The sequence below is a fragment of the Polyodon spathula genome, chromosome 20 (genome assembly GCF_017654505.1).
Source record: "Polyodon spathula isolate WHYD16114869_AA chromosome 20, ASM1765450v1, whole genome shotgun sequence".
NCBI classification, from domain to species: domain Eukaryota; kingdom Metazoa; phylum Chordata; class Actinopteri; order Acipenseriformes; family Polyodontidae; genus Polyodon; species Polyodon spathula.
Genome location: NC_054553.1, coordinates 26,955,633 through 26,963,444, shown reverse-complemented (window position 1 = coordinate 26,963,444; position 7,812 = coordinate 26,955,633). Strand labels below are relative to the sequence as shown.

The window sequence follows — 7,812 nt, the reverse complement described above, 5'->3', positions numbered from 1 at the left end:
ATACATCGTGGGGAGGTCTACGAAATAACAAAAACCTACAAAAAGTCAAGACAGGAAAGAAAAATTAATGATACATAGAGCCCTATATCTGAATAATATGTCAATGTTATTATTAACTAATGAACTAACTCATATGTTTGAGTTAATAACTGGTATTAGCTTGTAAATAAGAGGCCTTGTAATAGGGAGTTACTCTGCAGAAATCACAATGTCCTGAATGAAGAAAATATCATTCTTCTCTTGGTCCAATATATCCAATAGATACGGTAATATGTTTAAGTTATATTCTAAAGGATTTTGTTAATGCTTGTTTATTTGGCATTACGAGTTCTTTAGCCTATCTCAGTTCTTGTGATAATGTTCTGGTTTTCCTTCCTTCGGGTCAGTTTCTTCCTTGCAGTGGCTCAGTGGAGTCAGGGATTATAGGCCTCATAAGGGAGCACTTGGACAGCAGTGAGATCTTGTTGTCAAGATGAAAAATGGTCCAGTATGAAAGGTCTTTTTACTAGGATGCTAAGAATCAAGAAACAGTAAGTCGAGCGCTTGACAGGTGCCTTGGTCCTGCCGTGCACTTCTGCTAAATACACATCTAAAGGCTGGTCCCTGGAGCTGAGGAATTCGGGTTTGTTTTATTAGATAGGTAGTGTGCACACCAAATATAAGATAGTGGGACACGGATTTACCATGTTGTGTGACTTTTGGTCCACCAATTATATTGGTATTCAGACCCTCCCACGGTCTGCCACAGTTAATAGGATAGGCAGGTAGATTTAAGATTTAGAGAGAGATACATGAATCTACTAAAACAAAATACAAATTTGGACCAGTAATACCTGTGCAAAATAGGTTAAATCAAGGCTGGAGAACATGTATGGCACCTTATTCTTTGGCAGAAAACTTCAAAATAGACATTTTAAAGGAGTGAGTATATATGAGTATTTGTGATTGAATGCATACAGATATATACTCTAGCAAGGTCACAAATACTGTTGAGTGTATCATTAATAAATGTACTTTCCAACTTTTACAGGTACTGTAGTGTACTGTATGACTGTAATGTACTTATTCACTTATAAAGTTGAAGATATAATGAGATATTATATTGTAAAATAGTTGGCTTTGCCAGCAAATAAGTGACACTGAAGCAAACCACGGTAACCTGAGAGAACCAGTGATGTTCCTGGAGCTGAAATTGATCGTCTTAGTTGTCAGGTAATCACTTCCTCGCTGGCTTCAGATTCAAATGTATACACTCCCCTGCTGCTATTACAAAAAAAAAAAATAGGTATTACATTCTATTATTATTAACTTCATTTTTTTTTTCTTCTAAAGTGCTCGACAGTGGTCTAGCATGGTCAGAAAGTTTGTGACCCACATTATGTGCTGTTCATCAGACCTGTTCTAAAAGCACGATTCTGCACGCTAAGTGGCACTTCCTAGATTTCTTTTAGAGGAAAAGTAAAACAGCATCCTTAATAAACAAAACTAACAGAATACAACATCATTTTAATATCAACAGGATGGCTCTTTAGCTTAGTTATATAATAAAAATATGTACTTACCTGTATTTACTCCAGTGGAAATCCACTTCATTTCTGAAAGAGAGATCATTTATTAATATATCTTCATGCTGAAAAATGACCTTGTTTTAAAGTATAACTTGCTCTCGTGTCATTGTGGATATGGATGATTTAGACTAGTTGTTTAACTAACCTTTTTACACAAGCTTCTAATATAGATACCCTTAGAGTTGGCACCACATAATCAACAAGCCCTTTTGAGAAGCTTGCACTCAGACCACTGATCACAGTCAATTAGAGGCAGCACAGCAAACTGCTGAACACTTGAAGTGCATACGTGCAAAGAAAGCACCAATCCACCTTCTGACTCGAAAACTGACACAAAATCAAACATTGAGAACGCAAGCCATAGGTGTTCAAGGGTTTTGTGATGTTCATACAGCAGGATGTGGGAAAAAAGTTTCTTAATCCCTGCAGATAATACCCATACATATGACTGCCTAGGAGGTAGGATTTCAGACCAGCATGTTTCATTGAGGACTGAAAAAAAGCTGATAATGTGAATAGCACGTTGTTCGTGGCTTATCGTAGTATAACCCCCTGGTTAGATGATATCTAAGTCGCATGTAAGACACAAACTGAGTAGAAGCCAAAGGTTTTACTGGAGTGCATGTATAGTTCCTCCTCTTATTTACTTGGTCCCTTGCATTCAATCAAGTCCAGTGAAAGAATGCCTGGCCGAATGGTGCTGTTCTAGATTACTCTCTGCTGCTTGATCTAAGGAAAACAATTATCTAAATTCAGCTGTTGAATTGTGTTTTAAACATGATATCACTGGAGGGTTATTTGGTTATTCGGCCATCCTCGTTCCTGGATTAACTACAACATCAATTAACTTGCATGAACTAGCTGCTATTTACCTGCATTTGGAATAAAGCTGCTATGAAAACTTCTTTGCTCAAATATGTGTCTGTAGTTTGTGCCCCCATGCTCAGTTTTGACTGTTTGTACGTGGTTATGTTCACACAGGCATAACTTCCCCATGTTTTCTGATTTAAAAAACAAGTGATGAAACTATCAATAAATGCCTCCACTATCAGTAAACACCAGTATTCCACTGCCCTGCATGCACCTCAGTAGCTTTCTCTGTAGTTTTGTAACACTAGCATTATTTTTTGTTCCTTCGAGAACAAGGTGGGGCCACTGAAGCCAAATCATTTTAAAAAATCCAAAAGAAAAAACCCCTATCTGTTGTGATTTAGGAGCATGAACTACTGGACAGCTATCAAAATAAATGTTAGCATGGGCACTGTGACATAATTCACATCTAAAAAAAGGCAAAAAAAGATTAAAAAGAGCGTCTGTCTGCCTCAGCCCTTGAAGACAATGAACCAGAAAATCATTTATCACATATTATTTTATCCGATGAAGACTGGCAGTTGTTTATCTTTGTGGAGATTCAATTTGATCCGATGAGTCTTAATGCATAATGGGCTCTTTCTTCTGCACGGAAGAACTGCTTTATGCCTGAGATAAAGATCAGTCGGTGTGGCTTCAGACAGGTGAACCTCTTTTAAAGTACTTGAAGTCTAGGAAACTGAAAGAGACTATCAGCTTTGTAATAAACACCAAGATATTGATGTGGGAGTGAAACTTCTGGCTTGCATTCAACACATTGTTATTATTATTATTAATACCAACCCCTACCTTATGTTAGTTCCCTAACATCGAAAACTGACCTGAAATATGTATTTATATATTTGCTCTTGTTCTTACCTGACAGAGAAACTGCAATGATTTGAAAAACAATATTGAACACTTAATAAAAGATGACTTGTACACAAGTCAACCATGATGTTGATAACATTTAGGAAGCCTATTAATGCATCTCTGATAAAGAACTCCAAGTCAATAGTAGTATAAACAATAACATTAGACAGGATAGGAAGTTGATTTTATAATATACCACAGCTGATATAGCTGTGCCATATACATGTTTCTCACATGTGAATTATTGCATTAATACAATGGCTAAGAGATTCCTATGAGATGGAAGTATGGTCAGAAGGCCCAAACAGTGTGCTTGGCTCTTGTCCAATCAGAGTACTTGGTTAGTCCAAACATTTGGACATCCTATTATACTTTCTTAAAACTGGCAAAATGACTATATATGTTTCCACATGCTAAAACAGTTAAAAATATATATATATATATATAATGTTTAATCTGAAGGGTTTTATGGTTTAATTTATTTTTCCATTCTGTAATAACAACCATGGCAACTACCAACACTGTCAAGCACCTTCACAATTTCAATAGCTTATAACAATGAATCAGACAGTGGCAGGTGTGACAGGTGTCAAACAAGCACTCATTGTTGTAGACAAAAAAAAAAAAAAAAAAAAAAAAAAAAAAAAATTGTTTTGCCTACTCAAACTGGAGAGTGGCCAAAAAAATAGGTGAATAAAAAGCTCATGGTCTAACGTTACTAAATAAAGAGCTCATTTTCTAGATTGAGGATAACAATAACTGTTACATGACAGGTACCTCTGGGCCTCACAGGAATGAAAAAGTTTGAGTTTTAAATAAATCACAGAGCATTTATAAGTTAGCGTGTTAATCTTAAAGTTTTCATACTAGCTACAGGTCAACTGCACTGCTGTAGGTCATGAGAAGAAACCCATATCTTGTTATGTATTTTGTTATATACTTGTTATATATCTTAATATCTTAAGTTGTGTTGCATGGATACCTCATATCGCTTAAGAGTGCTCTGTTGAATATTGTTTGTATGTAAGGTTAGTCACGCTAAATGTTGTTACACTGTAATGAAAATGTTTAAAAAGCCAATATTGAGCCAATATTCTTTCAAGCCAGCTTGGTTGGTTTCTTCCATGGCAGATGACTCAAGGGCAGGTGTTTACACTGTCCCGTTATCATTTACATCAACAGTACGGCAGGGAATTGCATGTTTACAATTTTATTATGTTATTTGTACACCACACAACACTCATTAATGTGTAATCACTAATGATCTGAATTGGCTTTTAATGGGAACACAACACAATTTGTACTACTTAAAAGATAGAAGTCTCAGGGGGTCAACACAGCAGATTTGAAGGTTATTATTTTAAGGTCATTAAATGCAATTTATCATACTAATTGCTTCATTGCTATAGTGACTGCTGATACAATAGTCAAATAAATTAATAGTTTACTTTGTGAATCACCTGTTGCCTAATTAATTGGAGTTTGGACAGCAAATGGCTGTGTAGGTTGTGAGGCATGTATCTCCTGTATTAAATATAGACTTTGACAGGACTTTAAAACAATACCAGAACATGTGCTTTGGAAGAATGATTCTTAACATCTGATATTGTATCAAAGATAACATTTTTTTAAAAAAAGCTGAGGAATCCACTGTTTATTTTAATTAATAGAGGAATCTGACATGGGGAAGCATGAGCTCTGATTGAATTACAGCTTCAGCCTCTGCATGGCTGCACTGACTGACTTTTCCTTCAAGGTGTATTACAACATCATACTAAAATATTCAGTTGGTATATGCCTCCTGTCTTATTTCCTCACAAATGCACTGCACTTATTAAGACTGAAACACAATTAAGTTCAGGTCAGAACAAGTAAGCATGGAAACAAAAACCAATAAGAGTGCTCCATCTTCCTTAATGGAGTGTGAGTACATCACGTTGTAAAAGTAAAGGCATCGCATTGCAACGACACTTTAACTTGGGTTTGTGCAGCCTTTTTACTATTTTGGCATTCACGTTGAGTTGTAATGTTATATTCAAGGCCCTTCCCTTATAAAAGTTTCCCATAGTAAATATCACAGGAAATTTAAGGACATCTGCTTCTGTTTGTGTGAGTGCACATGCTTATTAAACAGATTCTTGCTACTATTGCAATAAACCAAGTACAGCATTTATGTATTCATTTTTGAACTATGGAATCACATTTCTAAACCACTTGATGTGTATTTTAAACATGTTTTTATGCTCAGTAAAATATCCTCCAGGTAGTATTGGATTCTTCCAATTGCTGTGTCTCCTATGAGTCAAATGACAGATTGACTCGCATGTTTTCTTCCAGGCAAGTAAATCAAAAGGGAGTAAAGATGTACTATAAATAAATACACTTTCCCATGAAGTGCAATTCTATCACAACAAAGAATTTGTGATATACAATACATAGGGAAAAGCACTGCTTTTAAATAAGATGTCATGTGTTATCTTTTGTCCTTTTATCAGAACCTGAAAGTTGATATGTATGCTTTAGGGATAGGTGCATCTGAGTTTGAAGTTGCCAAGTTTAATCATTACTGTATCTAAACATAGCAAGAAAAGGAAACTGTATATGTATAGCCTACATCTCAAGCTAGTCTAATGAAAAACAAGTGTCCTAGCCAAGTCGTCTTGTTTTTCTTAAAGAACAGGAATTATATAAAGTGTTATTTGTTCTTCGTTCCCATAACTTTCCTTGTCACCAACCAAACTATTAAAATGAAAAAGCTGAAAAAAAAAGTACATGCAAACTCCATTGACATCACAACAGTCTAAAAATAGATCCAAGAAAATAAATCCCAGGAAACCGCTAACATTATTTTGGCTTTGACTTGCTTTTTTTTTCTGACAAGGAATGAAACTATATTTGTCTGTGTTTTTTTTTTTTTTTTTTTTTTTTTTTTGCAAGAAACATGAAAATTATGTGACAGCACCTGTTATTAACCCTAATTTACAGGATGCTTTTAAAGGCTTGCAAAATGGAAAGAAAAGGTTTGTAATTTGTTTGGCAGCTGCATGCTTGCCATTACATCCTATCTGAAATGCATGTTTCGTTACATACAGGATACAGATACAGTGATATCGCTAATAATCCAGAATAATTTACAATGCAGTTCTGCTTTATAAATACTTGGTTGGTCCCCCGTACCACAGCTGATCTCTAGTAAGACATAGATCTAGTAACGTTTCAATAAACATCAAGTGCAATGCCATTCCAATATCCAGCCCGATATGTTTGCACATTTTTCAATGATTGTGGAGCCCATTATTTAATTTATGCAACACGTAGGATATTATAAAGTTTATGCTTCCTACTATCTGAAAGGTTTTAGAAAAAAGACCTTGAACAGTCAGCAGTTATTAAATTCAGTTAGGCAAAATCAACTCTGTCCTATCTGGTAACAATACTTAAGTTTTGCGGAAAGTTCTGTAACACAGATACAGTTACATTCAGACAGTGAGACAGACACATCAGACAAAGAAATCTGTGCTAGGTTATCTCAGTGGCAAAAATCCAAGCCAGAACACCATGGAAAATAATAATCATAGAGGAAAAAAAAAAAAAAAAACACCCACGCAATTATTACAGTATTGAATGTATACAGTATTTTTATTACTGCAGTTAATGACCAATCATTGCTCAGGAAAGCAGTTCTGTTTATTCAGCCAGCAGTGTTTACATTACAATAGTTTATTTCCAGGTATATATACCATGCTTTATGTAGTGTGACTAGACAGCCATGCTTAGTCAGCTGGGCAGCTATTAAAAAGCTGCACATAAAAATTGACAGGACAATAAAAAATGGACCACCAGAAAACCAGGGCCTCGCGTTAATTTGTTTTAAAGATCGTTTTCCATCACAGCAGAAGCCTTCCCCCTGCCACACTGCAGTGGCGAGATTCCTGGTCAAAAAGCAGCATGAGCAAGAGGCAATGCTTTGATGGTCACTGAGGCGGAATGATGTGAAGGACCACGGTAATAACACGCCCCGTCAAACTGCCCCCCACACAAAAGTCTGGGATACCCCCAGACCCAGCGTTCAGAAGGACCACCCCGCACAGTCCTCAGAGAGAGCTTGCTGCTTGTTTTTCTAAAGGCCACCCCATCACTCAGCAGACAGCATTCCTACGAAGCCAGCAGGGCTTTGAACCAAGTCATTAAAAATGATAAATGACTAAATGATACACCTATGATGGTTTATCAGCATATGGAACTTGAAACGCTTATTGATGGAGCAAAATACGAGCAGGGAAGATATTTTTTAATTAAGAGTGCCAAAGCAATACCAAAACCTCAACATGTTGTTGAAAACACCAATGAAATGGTATCCTTCACAATGATTTTAGACTGCATGTACTAATGTTCTACAAATATTGGGCTTGAATAGTATAGGCATTTACAGCACTTAATTGTTTTTTAAATGATATATCAACCATGATGTGATTATAGCACAGTATAAAAAAAATAAAGAAATACTGCTACTACTACTATT

At 35.9% G+C, this 7,812-nt stretch overlaps 1 long non-coding RNA gene across 2 annotated transcripts in view; it reads right to left on the bottom strand.

Annotated features, from left to right (window-relative positions):
- Positions 1-1,165: 1,165 nt before the first annotated feature.
- Positions 1,166-7,812, bottom strand: part of LOC121295194 — a 62,047-nt gene continuing 55,400 nt past the window's right edge. The window contains exons 2-3 of one of the 2 annotated variants that reach the window (XR_005946883.1): positions 1,563-1,595; positions 1,166-1,263 (exon numbers count right to left, since the gene is read on the bottom strand). This is a non-coding gene — a long non-coding RNA (uncharacterized LOC121295194). The remainder of the gene's footprint in view (positions 1,264-1,562; positions 1,596-7,812) is intronic. The other variant, XR_005946882.1, reaches the window with a different exon arrangement.